Source organism: Notothenia rossii, assembly GCF_949606895.1.
Source record: "Notothenia rossii genome assembly, chromosome: 10".
NCBI lineage: Eukaryota > Metazoa > Chordata > Actinopteri > Perciformes > Nototheniidae > Notothenia > Notothenia rossii.
Window position 1 is genome coordinate 27,890,254 of NC_136908.1, and position 16,554 is coordinate 27,906,807.

Below are 16,554 nucleotides of genomic sequence, written 5' to 3' on the forward strand. Positions count from 1 at the left end.
CGATTCTCCGACCCATCTCACGCTCCATTGTTCCCTCACTCGAGAACAAGACCCCGAGATACTTGAACTCCTTCACTTGGGGTAAGGACTCATTCCCTACTTGGAGTGGACAGTCCATCGGTTTCCTGCTGAGAACCATGGCCTCAGATTTGGAGGTGCTGATCCTCATCCCAGCCGCTTCACACTCGGTTGCGAACCGATCCAGTGAGTGCTGAAGGTCGCAGACCGATGAAGCCATCAGAACCACATCATCTGCAAAAAGCAGTGGTGCAATCCTTAGTCCACCGAACTGCAGACCCCCTCCCCCACGACTACGCCTCGAAATCCGATCCATGTATATTACAAACAGGATTGGTGACAAAGCGCAGCCCTGGCGGAGGCCAACCCTCACCTGAAATGGGTCCGACTTACTGCCGAGGACCCGGACACAGCTCTCGCTTTGGGAGTACAGAGATTGGATGGCCCTGAGTAGAGACCCCCTCACCCCATACTCCCGCAGCACCTCCCACAGTGACTCCCTTGGAACCCGGTCATATGCCTTCTCCAAGTCTACAAAACACATGTAGACTGGATAAGCATACTCCCAGGCACCCTCCAGGATCCTTGCGAGAGTAAAAAGCTGATCCGTCGTTCCACGACCAGGACGGAATCCGCATTGTTCCTCCTCAATCTGAGGTTCGACAATCGGCCTGACCCTTCTTTCGAGTACCTTAGAGTAAACTTTCCCGGGGAGGCTGAGTAGTGTGATGCCTCGGTAATTGGCACACACCCTCTGATCCCCCTTTTTGAAAAGGGGAACCACCACTCCGGTCTGCCACTCCTTCGGTACTGTTTCCGACTTCCACGCAACGTTGATGAGACGTGTCAACCATGACAGTCCCTCAACACCCAGAGCCTTCAGCATTTCTGGGCGGATCTCATCCACCCCCGGGGCTTTGCCACTGTGAAGTTGTTTGACGACCTCAGTGACCTCCCCCCGGGAGATTGGTGTCGATCCCCCTTCATACTCCAGCTCTGCCTCTAACATAGAGGGCGGAGTTGTCGGGTTCAGGAGTTCCTCAAAGTGCTCCTTCCAACGCCCTAACACTCCATCAGTTGAGGTCAACAACGTCCCATCCTTACTGTACACAGCTTGGATGGTTCCCTGCTTCCCCCTCCTGAAGTGTCGGACAGTTTTCCAGAACAACTTTGGTGCCGCCCGAAAGTCTTTTTCCATGTCTTCTCCGAACTTCTCCCACACCCGCTGCTTTGCCTCGGCCACGGCTGAGGCTGCTGCCCTTCGGGCCTGTCGGTACCTTGCAACTGCCTCGGGAGTCCCCCGGGATAACAAATCCCTGAAGGCCTCCTTCTTCAGTCGGACGGCTTCCCTGACCACCGGTGTCCACCAGGAGGTTCGAGGGTTACCGCCCCTTGAGGCACCTAGGACCTTGAGACCACAGCTCCCCGCCGCGGCTTCGGCAATAGAGGCTTTGAACACCGACCACTCTGGTTCAATGTCCCCAACCTCCACAGGAATGCCCGAAAAGCTCCGCCGGAGGTGTGAGTTGAAGGCCTCCTGAACTTGGGCCTCCTCCAGACGTTCCCAGTTCACCCGAACTACACGTTTGGGCTTACCAGGTCTATCCAAAGGCTTCCCCCGCCACTCGACCCAACTCACCACCAGATGGTGATCAGTTGACAACTCCGCCCCTCTCTTTACCCGAGTGTCCAAAACATACGGCCTCAGGTCCGATGATACGATAACCAAATCGATCATGGACCTTCTGCCTAGGGTGCTCTGGTACCACGTACACTTATGAGCATCCTTATGTTCGAACATGGTGTTTGTTATGGCCAATCCATGACTAGCACAGAAGTCCAGTAACAAACCACCACTCCGGTTCAGATCAGGGGGGCCGTTCCTCCCAATCACTCCCCTCCAAGTGTCTCCATCATTGCCCACATGTGCGTTGAAGTCTCCCAGCAAGATTAAAGAGTCCCCTTCAGGAGCCCCATACAGGACTCTTTCCAGGGTCTCCAAGAAGGCCGTATACTCTGAACTGCTGTTGGGTGCATAAGCACACACAACAGTCAGAGTTTTCCCCCCCATAACCCGCAGGCGTAGGGAGGCAACCCTCTCGTCCACTGGGGTAGACTCCAACAACGAAGCACCCAACCGGGGACTTGTGAGTATCCCCACACCCGCCCGGCGCCTCACACCTTGAGCAACTCCGGAGAAGAATAGAGTCCAACCCCTATCCAGAAGTAAGGTTCCAGAGCCGACGCTGTGCGTAGAGGTGAGCCCAACCAGATCCAACTGGTAACGCTCCACCTCCCGCACAAGCTCCGACTCCTTCCCCCCCAGAGAGGTGACGTTCCACGTCCCCAAAGCCAGCTTCTGTCGCCCGGGTCTGGTCCGTCGAGACCCTCTGCCTTCACTGCCACCCTTCTGGCAGCGCACCCGACCCCATTGCTGTTTCCCGTAGGTGGTGGGCCCGCGGGACGGAGAAGCGGAGGTGTTGCCCACGTTGCCTTTTCGGGCTGTGCCCGGCCGGGCTCCGTGGCAAGCCCGGCCACCAGACGCTCGCCGACGAGTCCTCCTTCTGGGCCTGGCTCCAGAAGGGGACCCCGGGCTTCCTCCGGGCCGGGTATCCTCACTTCGTGTGTCGTCTTTCATGAGGTCTTTTGAACCAATCTTAGTCTGGCCCCTTGCCTGAGACCAATTTGCCATGGGAGACCCTACCAGGAACACAAGGTTCCAGACAACACAGCCCCCAGGTTCATCAGGGCACACAAACCTCTCTACCACGGTAAGGTGCTGGTTCTTCAGAGAACATTTAATTAATTGTTTAAAATAGCCGTACCTTACTTAATCACGAGACAATAACAAGTCCACAGGTACAACAAAAAAAACTGAGGTTACCTACTGTAACCCCAGTTTTTATGAGTAAATGGCGCAGCCCTCGAAGGCTATCGCTATTGGGTAATCCCCCTGCGCACCCGCGCAGCACTGAAACACTTGTAGTCCACGCCCACCCGCAAGGTGGGCCCCGCCCTCGGGCCTCCTTCCGGTATAAATAGGAAGGAGGCCCGGCAATCTGCTCCCATACAAAATAACTTTTCTTCAGCTATTCGTAGAGCCAGTGGGGCCCAGCGCTTAGAGGGCTGCGCCATTTACTCATAGAAGCTGGGGTTACAGTAGGTAACCTCAGTTCTATTTCGTATATGGCTTCGCCCTCTAAGGCTATCGCTATTGGGTTAAGGGCGAAGCATGATGTAGTCTGCGGCCCACTGGGTCCGCCCGGCACTCGAAGCACAGACATACCTGCTCAATAACACCCCATGCCTGATGTGCCATGCGTAATGGCGCATCACCGTCCCTGGAACATAGCAAAACATGCCTATCTTCCCTGACGAGATGAAGGCTGGGAACAATAAATACCCAGCCGCTGTGAGAAAGTGGAGACGAAGGTCCCACCTTGCCCAGCGATCATAGAAGGGGAACAGCAGCTCTCTGCGTGTTAGACAGGAGAGCGCCCAGCTGGATCCCTGACGTCAATCACTCTGACAAGACACTCCGTACCAAAAATGTGTCAGAGGAAAAAAAAAAGGAAACATCCCTCTCATAAGAGGGGAAAAGGGCCGCTCTCCACGTGCCGAGAGGCAGGAGAGAGGCGCACAGCTGGAAACCTGACGTCACTCACTCGGACAAGACACTCCGTACAGGGTGTGTCAGAGAGGAATGGGAGACATCCCTTAAATACAATTGAATAAATGAACAGGGGGAAGACCAAGATGCAGCAGTGCAAATGTCTTCCACTGACATTCCTCCGTGCAAAGCCGTGGAGGAGGACATTCCTCTGGTGGAGTGCGCATTGATTTTCTCCGGGGGCTCCACCCCAGAGGAGACATAAGCCTGTGACACAGCTTCACACAGCCAGTGTGACAGCCGTTGTGCAGACAGAGGCTGCCCGATCGAGCGCTCTCTATATAGACCCTCCAGAAAAACGCGATTCTGCGATCGCATAATTTACCGCATAATCAGCAAAATGGCGCAGATTTTTAAAAGGCCGCATAATCCCCGCATTTTTCCACACAAAGTTGAGAAGAAAAAAAGTTGACTCGTCTTGACGTGACGTCATCAGCTCGCGCATCACAGAATGTAAACAACACTGTATAGAGTGAACGTGTGGAGCTCACACGATAGAGAAAACACCAAGATGAAAAAATCTAATCCATCTCATTTACCAACGAACATTTCTACTAAAGACCGGGCAAAAAGTGGGGGGAAACTATTCTGCACCCCGTGCAACTGTGTGTTGGAGCATAAGAGAAAATCGACGGGGACGACCCACTTTGATTAATTCAAACATTCGAAAATGCTTTCTGCTGCTGCGGACAAGAAAGCAAAACAACTCACGTTCAGCGAGGCATCAACCTCCAAAACCCTTTCGAGGGCTACAAGAAACGAAGTGAGTAGCCTACAAAATTGAAGCTTGTCAGATAACGAACGAGTAAATGAAAACGGAATGAGGCGGAGAAGTGTGTGTGCGTGTGTGGGGGGGGGGGGGGGGGGGGTGGGGGGTTGACACGGCTTCTTCCTCCGACCTGTGAGGAGGGGGAAAGAAGCCATCCAAGGTGATCACTCATGACTCTAAAGAGCTTGTGATGACCTTTGGCATAAAGGCCGGGTTAGGGCGTAAAACAGCTGAACTGCCATCTCCTTGGATCCGGAGGCATGACGGGGCCACAGAGAGAGCAGACAAATCACTCACCCTTTTCGCTGATAGAGCCAAAAGTAATACTACTTTGGCTGACAACAGTTTAAGGGGAACCTGGTCTAAAGGTTAAAATGGGGCTTTGCTTAGTGTGCGTAACACCAAAGCCAAATCCCACTGAGGCGCCAGTGCGCGTGACACAGGTCTGAGTCTCCGTACTCCTCGCATAACACGGCTGCTGCGCTCTGCGAGCCCCTCTGTTCAATTAGCCGGGAATATACATTGCTCTGATGAGAGCAACGTGTGTGCGCGCCCAGAACAGCAGCCTTCTGGCTGCGTTCAGAAGCTGCGCAGATCGTACTCCTCCCTGGCGATTGAGGTTGCTTCCATAGCCGTGGCCTGTTGTCTGTGCAAATCAACACATGTTTGATTGTACAACGGGGCGACTCCCCCGTCCTTTTCCGAGATTTAGAAAAATAGCGGAGTAAAAACCGCGCAAGACACTGTTCTTGGGATGACAGGAGTGTTTCTTGTATCCCATGGAACTGCTGGGGAGGAGAGGCTTCTCTGTGATGTGCCGTAATGGTCGTCATGGTGACGAGCCACGCCATCACCGCCGCTGCCCGTGAGGCAAAAGGGCTGCGAGGGAGTTTCCACACGCTGCAATTCACTCCGTCTCTCCTCATGAGGCGCGTACACGCCCAGGGGATGAGAGGTGTGTGCATGCTGTCCACACGAGGCGTTAAAACGGTGCTCGTGGTTATTATGACCGTGTAGGAGGCATATCTTGGACAGAGGAATACCGCGAGCTCTGCAGTTTATAAACCAATAGGTTAAAAACAGCAGGCTTCTGCAGCGATAGAACCACCTCTGGAGTGTCCCCCTGTTGGAAGAGACCCAAGGGGATCATCACGTGACCAGCTGACGCCAACGTAGAGCAGCTGCGTCACGGAGAGGGCTGTGTGGGTTGTGACACGCCGGAGGAGAGCTGTCAGTTCCTCCACTCGCTGCCGCGAGAGCCGCGCTCTTATGCTGGCTGAGTTTAACTCCACTCCCAGATAAACGATTGTCTGAGAGGGAAGAGGACAGCTCTTCTTCCAATTTATTATGAAACCCAGGCTTTGACAGATGCGATAAGAGATGTACCGTCTGTAAAGCGACTTCCTCTCTGGAGCGAGCCAGCAAATAGCAGGTCGTCCAGAGAAAAACCACACTCTCATCCCTCCTCTGTGTAGTGGCTCCAGCCTTCTCTACACAAAAATGCGAGGAGCCAGGAAATATCCGAACGGCAGACGATTGTCTGGTCTGATATTCCCTGAATGGAAAACGCAGGAATTTCCTGTGTTTCGGGATGATGAGTACGTGGAAGTATGCATCCTTCAGGTGGAAGTGAACCAGTCGTCCTGGTGAACACATTCCAGCACCTGTTTGATCGTCAGCATGTGGAATACTGACAGATCGAGGATGTCTCATTCCCCCAGTCTTTTTCGGGATTAGAAAAATAACGGGAGTGAAAACCCCTGATTTTCCTCCCTTTGAGGAACCCTGGAAATATCCTCTTTCAACAGGAGTTCCAGCAGCTCGGATTGGAGCGCAAGACATAGCTTCTGGCATAACAGGAGTGTTTCCTGTATCCCATTGAACTGTGGGCGGGGGGGGGGGGAGAGAGGCGAACTGCAGGACGTATCCTCTGCTGATCAGCCTGCTCATCCATCTGTCCATCGGACACACGCGCTGCCACTCTGAGAAAAACTCTGAGAGCGGGCGCACGTGCTCGAGATGTGTTTTTGGTCGTCATGGTGACGAGCCACGCCAGAGCCCCTGCTGCCCGTGAGTCAACCCAAGGTGTGCTTGGACCGAAAGGGCTGCGCGGGGGCCTCCACACGCTGCGTCTCACTCCGACTCTCATCATGAGGCGCGTACACACTCAGGGGATGGATGGAGGTGTGTGCAGTGCTGCCCACATGCGGCGTTAACGGCGCTCATGGGTTTATTATGACCGTGTGTACGAGGCGTATCTCGGACAGAGGAATGCCGCGAGCTCTGCAGGTTATTAACCAACAGGTTAAAACCGGCAGGCTTCTGCAGCGAGCCCTGCTGTCTACTAATCAACAGATTAGTGGCAGCCGGCTTAATTACCGGCTCTGCTTCCTCGGAGGCTCTCGCGGAGCAGACCAGGAGCGGGGGAGCCTCACTCCCCTTTGACTCGCCGCCGGGAGACCCTGTCTCTGGGGTGGCAGGGGAGCGGAGACGTGGAACGGAGCCCCTGCAGCCGCCGAAGGGCAAGTCTGACGCCGAGGCGGTTGCTGTGGGCGTCTCTCCGCTTGCGGCCTCCTGTGGCCGGCGTGGACGGCGTGGAAGCCGCGGCTGCTGCGGGCTGCAGCGGGCGTTGGTGCCGCTGTGGGCGCTCAGCAGGCTGGAGCCATCTGACATGCTGGCGAATGCCGTCCGCCTGTTCCGCGGTCTTCATGGACTCCACCATGGCGTGGAACTGGGGTCCTAACAGCCCGTACGGGCTGATTGGAGCGTCCAGAAGCACTTTTCTGGCCGTCTCCATAACAGACGCCTGCTACAGGTGGCGCTGGATCTTTGTCACCTATGCGGAAATCCTCGCCTGGGAGACAGCGACGGACGCGCACAGAGTGAGGGCCGTGCTGGCCGCCTTGCTGGCCACCTTGCTGATTTCCTCTGCCTCGGTGGTGGACCGCTCTACCAGTGTCACCACCGAGTTGGAGAGCAGCGCGATGATATTCGCCGCCGCCAGAAAGGCACACTGGTGCACCCGGTCGGCCTGGCGGGTGACATACTCTCTGGGGGAGCTCAACGTAGGGCGCCGTCCTGTGGCGACGGAGAAGGGGACCGCATGCTCGGCCGCCAAACCAGCCCCATGCTCCGACTCCGTCTCCCCCGTCCGGAGGAGAGGAGGGAGGGGAGAACTGCACGGTGAACCATGGAGGGAGACGGGGTAGGAGTCGTCCGACTCCTGCCCGGCACTCGGCTCCAGGGACATGCTGCCGTCCACGTGCTGGACGGGCCAATCGTCCTCGTCGGCCGCAGCAGCTAGAGCGTCCGCTCTTCACTTCCTGTCGGCTGATGGGAGACGGGCACAATGTGAGCAAGCGACCTGCTGGCTGAGAGCCGCGTCCGCGTGCTCTGGCCCCAGGCAGGATTCGCACATTGCGTGCTGGTCGTAGCTCATTATATATCCTGAGCAACATGAGGGACAATTTCGGACGCAGTTGTTGCTCATGATGTTTAATGGTTCTGTGCTTCAGTATCTGCCGGAGTTTGCTGAAGAAAAGAGGGATCAGATTGCCGGGCTCCTTCCTATTTATACCGGAAGGAGGCCCGAGGGCGGGGCCCACCTTGCGGGTGGGCGTGGACTAAAAGTGTTTCAGTGCTGCGCGGGTGCGCAGGGGGATTACCCAATAGCGATAGCCTTAGAGGGCGAAGCCATATACGAAATAGAACACGAGCCTGACTTTATTCATCGCAATAAGCAATGTAAGAAACACAAATATGTATTTCAAAGTTAAAAAAAGAAAGACATCCTGAAGGTTTTGATCATTTTTAAATTTCAAAAAGGTGACAAAATACTGTGCAAATGGCTGGTTATCACAATGGCCTAGACCCCCCATCCTATATTCTACAAATGTACCTCCCCTCCTATATGGCTGTCCAAATCAGAGAAGCTGGATATACGAAATCTTCCAAGATCATGTAGAGTAGCAACACCCGGTATAATAAGACTACCAATACCCTCCATCATACCAATACCCTCTCTTTGGTTTGCAGTCCTCAAACACAGTTTTCATTCATATTCCTATACATTGAAGATAAACATTCTCAACTATAAAATAGCCAAAGCAATTCCTCTTCCTAGAAAGTTTGCTAATAAAAAAAGATCCAGGGGCTGAAAACACATAAATCAGATGCAGCAGTGAGCCAACAGACAACCAGGAGACGATCGATACTCCAATCCATACACCCCACCCACCCCAGCATGTCCAAAGGAAGCAAAACAAGTGCCCCCAGGCACGCACATAGTTTGGGTCAACTGTCTGGGTTGGCTGCAGTGTGGTAGTGCCTGATGTGTGTTCAGAAAGCATGCTGCATGAGGGAAACACACAGCTACTGCAGCCCAACACACAGGCAGAGAAACAGGGTACGCTTCTAATGTCAGCTGGGAGCCTCTCGTGTTTTTGTGGTCGGCCTTTCTTTTTACTGCAGTGAAACATCTGAGGCATCTTCACTCAGAACTCACAAAATCCAAGAATTCAAACCCCTTTAAACTCTTTTTGTCTGCCTGCTGTGTATCGATTTAGTGTAGTTAAGATATGCAGGGTAAGGACATGATTGCTCCACAGAAAGTTACGGCCTGAAACTAAGGTTATGGACATGAATGAACATTTCTTTGCCACTGCCAAAAATGAGCAATACACATTTTGTTCAGGGTTTTATAGTTTTTAGTTCCATTTGTACTTTATAAGCATTTTGCTACTGTGAATAGCTAAAAAAGGAGGTACTCTATATCTCAGTGGACATCTGGTTAACTACCTTTGTTCTGGAGCTGTTTTTCAAAATTAAATTGATTTGTCAACTATGTAGTTTACATGCAAAAATGGCGAAATAAATGTCCTGTTTTCTTTGTTGATATTATATTAAAAAGGGAATATCTTTGGAAGTTGGACAGACAAAACAAGACATTTAAAGTCATCACCCTGGACTTGGAGAAACTGGGATTAGTGGATTTCTTCACAACCAGTAAAGAAAAGAGGTAGCTATGGTCTGCCTCAAAAATAATTTACATTTTGTGTTCCGATTTTTTCCGACTGTCGAGTAGGGCTGCACGATTTGGGGAAATAATCGAATTGCGATTCTTCTGACAGATATAGTGATTCGATTTGCGATATTTGTTTTTATGCGACCCAACGGAAGTTTATTGTAAAATGCGGCCATATCTCCGGCTAGGAAGGTCGTATCAACGATGTGCTCCCGTCTCTAGCACCCCCGCAGCCCGAGCTACGAGTGAAAGAACTACATTTACATGAAACTTCCGTTGGGTTGCTTTAAACTTAAAGTCAAGCTTCAGTTTAAGATTCACCCTGTAATAGAAACATGTGATGGAGCATTACTAACCTGAATCAGATGGTTTGTTTCACCAAACCATCTAGGAAAGCTCCAAGCACTGTTGGAGAAGCCTGTGATCTAAGATTTTCATCGGCATAACTACTCTGTAGCTATATTGAACCTTGAACCTTGACATTTGGAAAAGGGCAGGCACTTTCAAAAATACTTGGCAGGTGATTGGATCAATCTGTCAATCACGTTCCATCATGGGCCACTTCTGATTGGTTAACAATGGCTGGTACATGTGGAGCACAGCACTTCTGTTTGGTGTGGCAGGCTTTGTGATTTGATAATCGCATCATTTAAAATCGTGATTTTGATTTAAAATTGTGATTTCGATTTAAAATTGATTAATCGTTCAGCCCTACTGTCGAGCCTCTTTATTTGACTATGTTCTTTTGCACTGATACAGGACTGTGGAAGTTGTCAGTTTTTCTTTTAAATTGTACTATGAGTGGATTTCATCACGGCCAGTGTGGAAAAGATTGATGGTTACAGCTGTGCTGCTCCTGATAACTACACTATCTTGCAAGATACAGACACGACTGAGATGGTAGGGTTTTCCTTACCTTTAGGAATGTATTAACAGTGCTCAAGTTGCATTTTCTGTTTAAGTGCTGTGTTTTTTTTATATTTAAGGACTTTTTTTCCATATTCCAATGAATATGTCTGATTATTTTTAAGAACTAGAAGGTCATTGCTCATTGTGTGGGTGAATTGCATTATAATGACAATATACAGTGCATTAAATAGAGAGCATTTAATATTCTTCAAATTACAGTAATATCCTTTTTCTGGGACATTATGTTTTATAACAAAAGTAATTATTACAATGGGCCAGATTACAGTGATTAATATCTGGATCAACATTCACACAGTATCATTTTAAGATAGATGTAATAATCCTCCTGTCCTCTATGGGCGGTGCCTCCAGTCGGCGTCCCCCTCCTCTCTCTCACTGAGCTGGGTGTGTTCAGCCTTCCTTCGGTTTGTGGGAGTGATGCCCGGCGTCATCGCCTGGTTACCGTTGCTATAGTAACGGTGCTGCTGCTGCAGAGGGGCTTCCGACGGAGAAGGATATTGTGGGGAGGGGAGGGTCACACGTGCATGCATCCTCAGCCAAACACCATTTTTTTCTATGTCACACATTTTTTTTCTTTGTTTATTTCAGTCTCACTTTCTCGTAATTCTATTTTCATCTTTGTGTCTTGCTTTCATACGCTGCACATTTTTAATTCCTTTTATCCTTATCTTTTTATGACCCATTCATCATCTCATGGCTATTACACTGTATATATTTATACCCACATCTCATTACATCCTCTCTCGCGCAGGCGAGGGCAGGGCCGCTGCATCAATCCCTCACTGAGGACATAAATTTCACCCTGGCAACAACCGGAGGCAGCAGGCTGCAGGTCCTTCAGGAATCCTCTGCTCTGTTTGTTTGGCTATCTGAGCACCTGCACAGGCTTTAAAGCTAGAAATCCCTGTTTGTTTTTTCTTTATCACTGATCCTCTGAGATAATAAACACAAATATATTTCCTCCAGCTGGGAAATGATCTGTAAACTAAAGTCAAAAGCCTGAGGAAATGACTGAATATTTGCAACAGTGCATACCTCATTTTCTTTTCTGAGGCTTTTCAAGCATCTACCTTCTCTAAAAGGTCCCCAGGTGGATCAAACTGGGGATGTAAAGTCTTAAACCCTTAGGTCCCCACTACATAAAGGTGTAAATCTTTGTGGATTTATCGTTGCAGGAAAGTCAGGCAGGAACAGCAGGTGAAGAGAACAGTTGCGTTGTTTTGCTATCAATAGGCAGTAGGTATGTGCATCTCCATCACTGAGGCCGATGCCATGCGCATCACGATACGTTGCCACTTGCCACGATACGATACATTAACGATACATTTGAAACACCAGGCGATGTGATACAATTCACCCCTGTTGCGATACAGTTCGATACAATTTGATTCAACATTATGTGATATGCGATTTAACAAGATGCAAAATAATGATACTTCAATATGGTACGACAGAGGATTTTTGTTTTATTCCTTATATGCAGCAAATCATACATTTACAAAAAAGTGCTTTACATATTTGGTACTGCACATCCCATCATGCTGTTTCTTTTTTACCTTTTTTACCTTAAAAAACTCTCCAGAGTACAGTACAATTGTATAACACCTCACAGTTAAACAATTTAAAGATGCATTGCCCATGATTAACAATGTGCAAATAACAACTACCATAGTGCAATGCCCATACAGCTGCCAGCCTGATGTGCTTAACACTCATCCATAGGCTAACTGACCAGTGAGCAGAAAGCAGTGGTTTCTATATGAACAATAAAGAATACAAATAACCTTTCACAAACAGCTCTTTCATAACTGCTTACAGTAAGGAAGACATTTAAACTATTATTGGCCGTGACAGGCTGCTGTAAACTAAACACCACTCTCTCTGACAGAACACCTCACTGAGTGATTTCACTCATATGTCTAACTTTCAGGTTTCTCTTTTCAGCCGCAGACCCCATGTCGCCTCTTTATGTGCGTCGCTAAGTTCCTCGTACTACTTGTGTACTTTAAAGCGGCACGGCATCGTTTACAATTTGCGAGCGATTTTTCAAGTTAACCGTCTTTCTTGAAAAGTCCGAAGTGTTGCCAAACGTTTGATTTGTAGGTATTTCTCGGTGCGCTGTGTTTCTCTTTCTCCTCGACTTCCGTCTGTGTTGATAACTGAGCCTCTCGGCCTCCGTAGTGCGAAGCAATGATCAGAGATCGTCTCTGCAGAGTGCTGACAGGATGAGGGGATATTATATGAATGAATAGTTTTTTTACCGATGCAAAGACGCTACTCAATCGATGCATCGCGAGTTCAACCCAAACTGTAGCCGATGTGCACTCTTTCAACCGGTGCACTCTCATTTTGAACGTTTATGCCGGTGCACCGATGCGAATCGGTGAATCTTAACATCTCTAATAGGCATAGAACATATACAGATGTTCGTACCCTGGAATAGAAACACCATTTGGTACCAGAGAAATGTAACTAAAACATACATTGGACAACACATTGTACGTGGCTAAGGGGCGGGACATCTTAAGTGGTTAACCAATCAAAATAGAACTTGCCAGCTAACCAATCAGAGCAGACTGGGCTCTGGTTTCAGACAGAGGGTGAAAAGAGGTGCTGCCGCACAGGCAGTATGAGGCAAATAAAGAGCTTTCTGAACATTAAAGCATGGAGACATGTCCCAGTAGAGACACTACATACTAGGGCTGCACGATATATCGTGTCGTGACGATAATCGCGATATTCACAATTTAAAATATATATATATATATTAACTAGGCAAATTACCTCAAACACGTCATGTTACAATTATTTTGCTGCTTGCTACAAAAGGAAAACTTGCGCGGCTCTCATGTCAGGGGTACTTGAGTGAGTGACATGCAGGCTCTGCATGCACAGCAAACCACAAATCGAAATAGAGTGGCGAAGTCCCTCGCCTTCCGGGGGACCTCCATGGGACCTTATTTTGGAAAAATTATGTTTTGAAGTCAATGGAGAGAGAAAGATTATCTTTCGATCCCGTTTGAATTGTGTCACAAATTACACATGTCAATTGTCAATTTAAAAGATAATTTTGCGAGTCAAAAAAATACAAATGTGTCGTAAAACTGTGAAGTAACACATTTGTTTGTGTGAAACGCTTAATGAACTACATCTCTGGTCTTGCACAACAACACACGTCACCAAGGTGGCCGTCACTACTGTCTTGTGAACAAAACGATTGACTTCCCTCACTATCACCACAATGAAACACGTCCAGAAGAATGTCATGCAAAGCTGCCTGCCTGCCTTCCTTTGATTCTCTCTGAACTGCCTGGTCTTTTTAATGTTTAATGTCAACCATTTGTGCAGATAGCATGACGTAGAAAAGATCGGCGATCGCCGATGCTAGCGTTAGTGTTAGCATTTCTCCCCTGGGCTTAAATTGTGTATTATACAAGAATGATCACACCGGTGATAGTACTCTTCAAAGGGTTCACGAAATATGACTACTACTCTTACTGTTTAACATGTTGGGTTACTTAATGTTACTTCATGTTAAGGCTAATACAAATGACAAGGCTGTAATGCTAACTAACGCGCTAGCTACTAGCTAGGTAGCTAACTTGATCCAGCCACTCCTGGTCCTTTCATCAGACGGGAAGCGAAAGAACGAGCAAGACCCATTGCTGGTATGATAACAACCTGGTACTAAGCACACAGGCATCTTGTTAAAGTTATCTTATCTTAGCCAGCGCCATATGGATAGATTCTATCTATAGGCCTATGGCGCTGATCTTAGCTATCTCTTAGTGGAGGAAAACAATTGTGACATCACTTACGCGACTCTGGGATTTGTAGTCTTTCTATTTTTCATAGTCTTATATTTCAACAGTTTTACGACAAACTGTGACTTTTTTGACATGGAAATTATTTTTTAAGATTGACAAACATCATATGTGTAATTCATGGCACAATTCAAACGGGATCGAAAGATAAGTTTTTCTCTCTCCATTGACTTCAATACATTATTTTTCCGAAATAAGGTCCCATGGACCGGAAGATGTGACTTCGCCACTCTATCAAATCTCCAAAGTAAAGGGACCCGGTTATTAAAGGTAAAAACACTGAATAAAGTAGTTTCAGTTTCAACTCCAGGGCAGTTCGGCGCTGCTAACCGAGCTAGCTCAGCTTGTTGCTCTGATAACTTAAGATCCAGACGTCCGTGACTAAAATCCTTCATCCGGTTAAATATAGTTAAAAAAAAAAACAATTGTATAGCATTAAAGTTGTTTGCGGAAAAAAACTGTCTTTTCTTCAATTCCTGTATGTTTTCATATCACAATATATATCGCAGGGGGGGGGGGGAATCGCAATGTCAGTTTTTTCCAATATCGTGCAGCCCTACTACATAATGATATGAACCTGAAAATGAGCAGAATATGTCCTTTTTATAACCTTACATGAGCATGTGAAGAAGTAATCATCAAGTTGTGATAGAGTGAGCTAATTGGAATAGTAATTCCCTGGAACATTTTCCCAAAAAAATCCCATCATTGGATTTCATCGCACAAAAAAAAAAATCAGACACACTTCCACTGACATCACATAGTAAACAGAGAGGAAATGTGATGTCAGAGAGAGTCAAAGTCAATAATCAGGCCAACAAAAAAACGAAAATCAAAGTGACCCATTTGGCCGAGGCACCAGAGCTAACTCTGTCTGTGATGTTTCCATGACGATCCCTATACTGACACACAGCAGCCACCCAAAAAAAAGAACAGGACTTTTGAGCTCAGAGGTGATTAAGACGACGGCTCCTTGCAAGATAAATGGTGATTAGCATTCAGCTAATATGCTCAGAGGCATTACATTAAACCACACACACACATGAACAAACAAGTCAGGAAATCTGGTTGTTTAAGCAAGGTTAAAAAGTGTTTTATTTTAAGTTAGAATTGTGGTGTTCCCAGGTGTTCGCACAATAAAATATAATGACATGTGCTTCCTGTCAATGGTCTGACTCTCACAGGAAGTACAGGAAGTCTCTTTCTGTCCCATGCTGCCTCACATACTGCCTCACATCCATTATAGGACATCTCTAAACAGTTGACCGATGACAACATTGCCCGGCCAGCTAACCAATCAGAGCAGACTCTGACTTTTTGAACATTTAAGCATGTAAACATGTCAGCAGAAGCACAAAACACACATTTGAACCTTAAAATGAGCATTATAGGGCCCCTTTAACCCTAAAGAAAATTAATACATACAAAATATATCTTATTATATCCTGTCCTTAAATCCTTGTGCTTATTAAAATGCAGTATGGTCCCCCTTGTGTCGGCAATGCCGTGTATCCTGAAACATTTCTGATTGTAAAAGGAGATGGCGACAAAGAAGAACTTTACATAAAAGCCAGGTTTCAAAATGTTTGAGAAATCTAAGGTTCCTTCAGTGGAAAAGGGATACTTTACTGTTTCACATATAATCTCTCAACTTTGTGAGAAATAAAATAAAAACACCCTTATCATAAGTGACAGATGTGCAGGAATAGTGACATTAAGCTAGTGATTATAATATGTTTTCATGGTTTATCTTTAGTTTAAGGATCGGGGGCTGTTACCTGACTCTCAGTTTAAACACACAGACACAACCTGTGCATGTAAGACAATTCGGAGCAGCAGGAGTCTCTCCACAGTGACACAGTGAAGTCTCTCCACCCACACGTTTATGCTAACAAGGGAAAACCTGCATCTGGCTGTCTGTGATTCACATGTATGAATGAAACATCACGCTGTATACAGGTAGCTGCATTTGATTGAATAAAATGTAGTATTCAGACAGCAATCAAAGATGAAAATAAGAATCACTTTTAAGTAGGACTGCTCGATTATGGCAAAAATCATAATCTCGATTATTTGGGTCAATAATTGATATCACGATTATTAAAAACGATTATCCATTTACTTTGAAAACATCCATTTATTGAATAATATTTATCACGGCAATAAGCAGCACTGTTACACTGGGTGCATCTCCCTTACCATGAGCACACTTACTGTCTTTTATTTTGACTCAATCCTACACATAGCGTTCATCCAAAACTGAAAATATGACCCTTAACGTGCTTATTCCTGCAGAATGTATGTTAAAAACTACAGTACA

General features: G+C 47.6%; 1 protein-coding gene across 6 annotated transcripts in view; it reads right to left on the reverse strand.

The window, feature by feature from the left end:
* The window catches only part of LOC307021433 (protein MTSS 1-like), a 105,245-nt gene that overhangs the window by 83,229 nt on the left and 5,462 nt on the right, over positions 1 to 16,554 (reverse strand). The window lies entirely within an intron of this gene.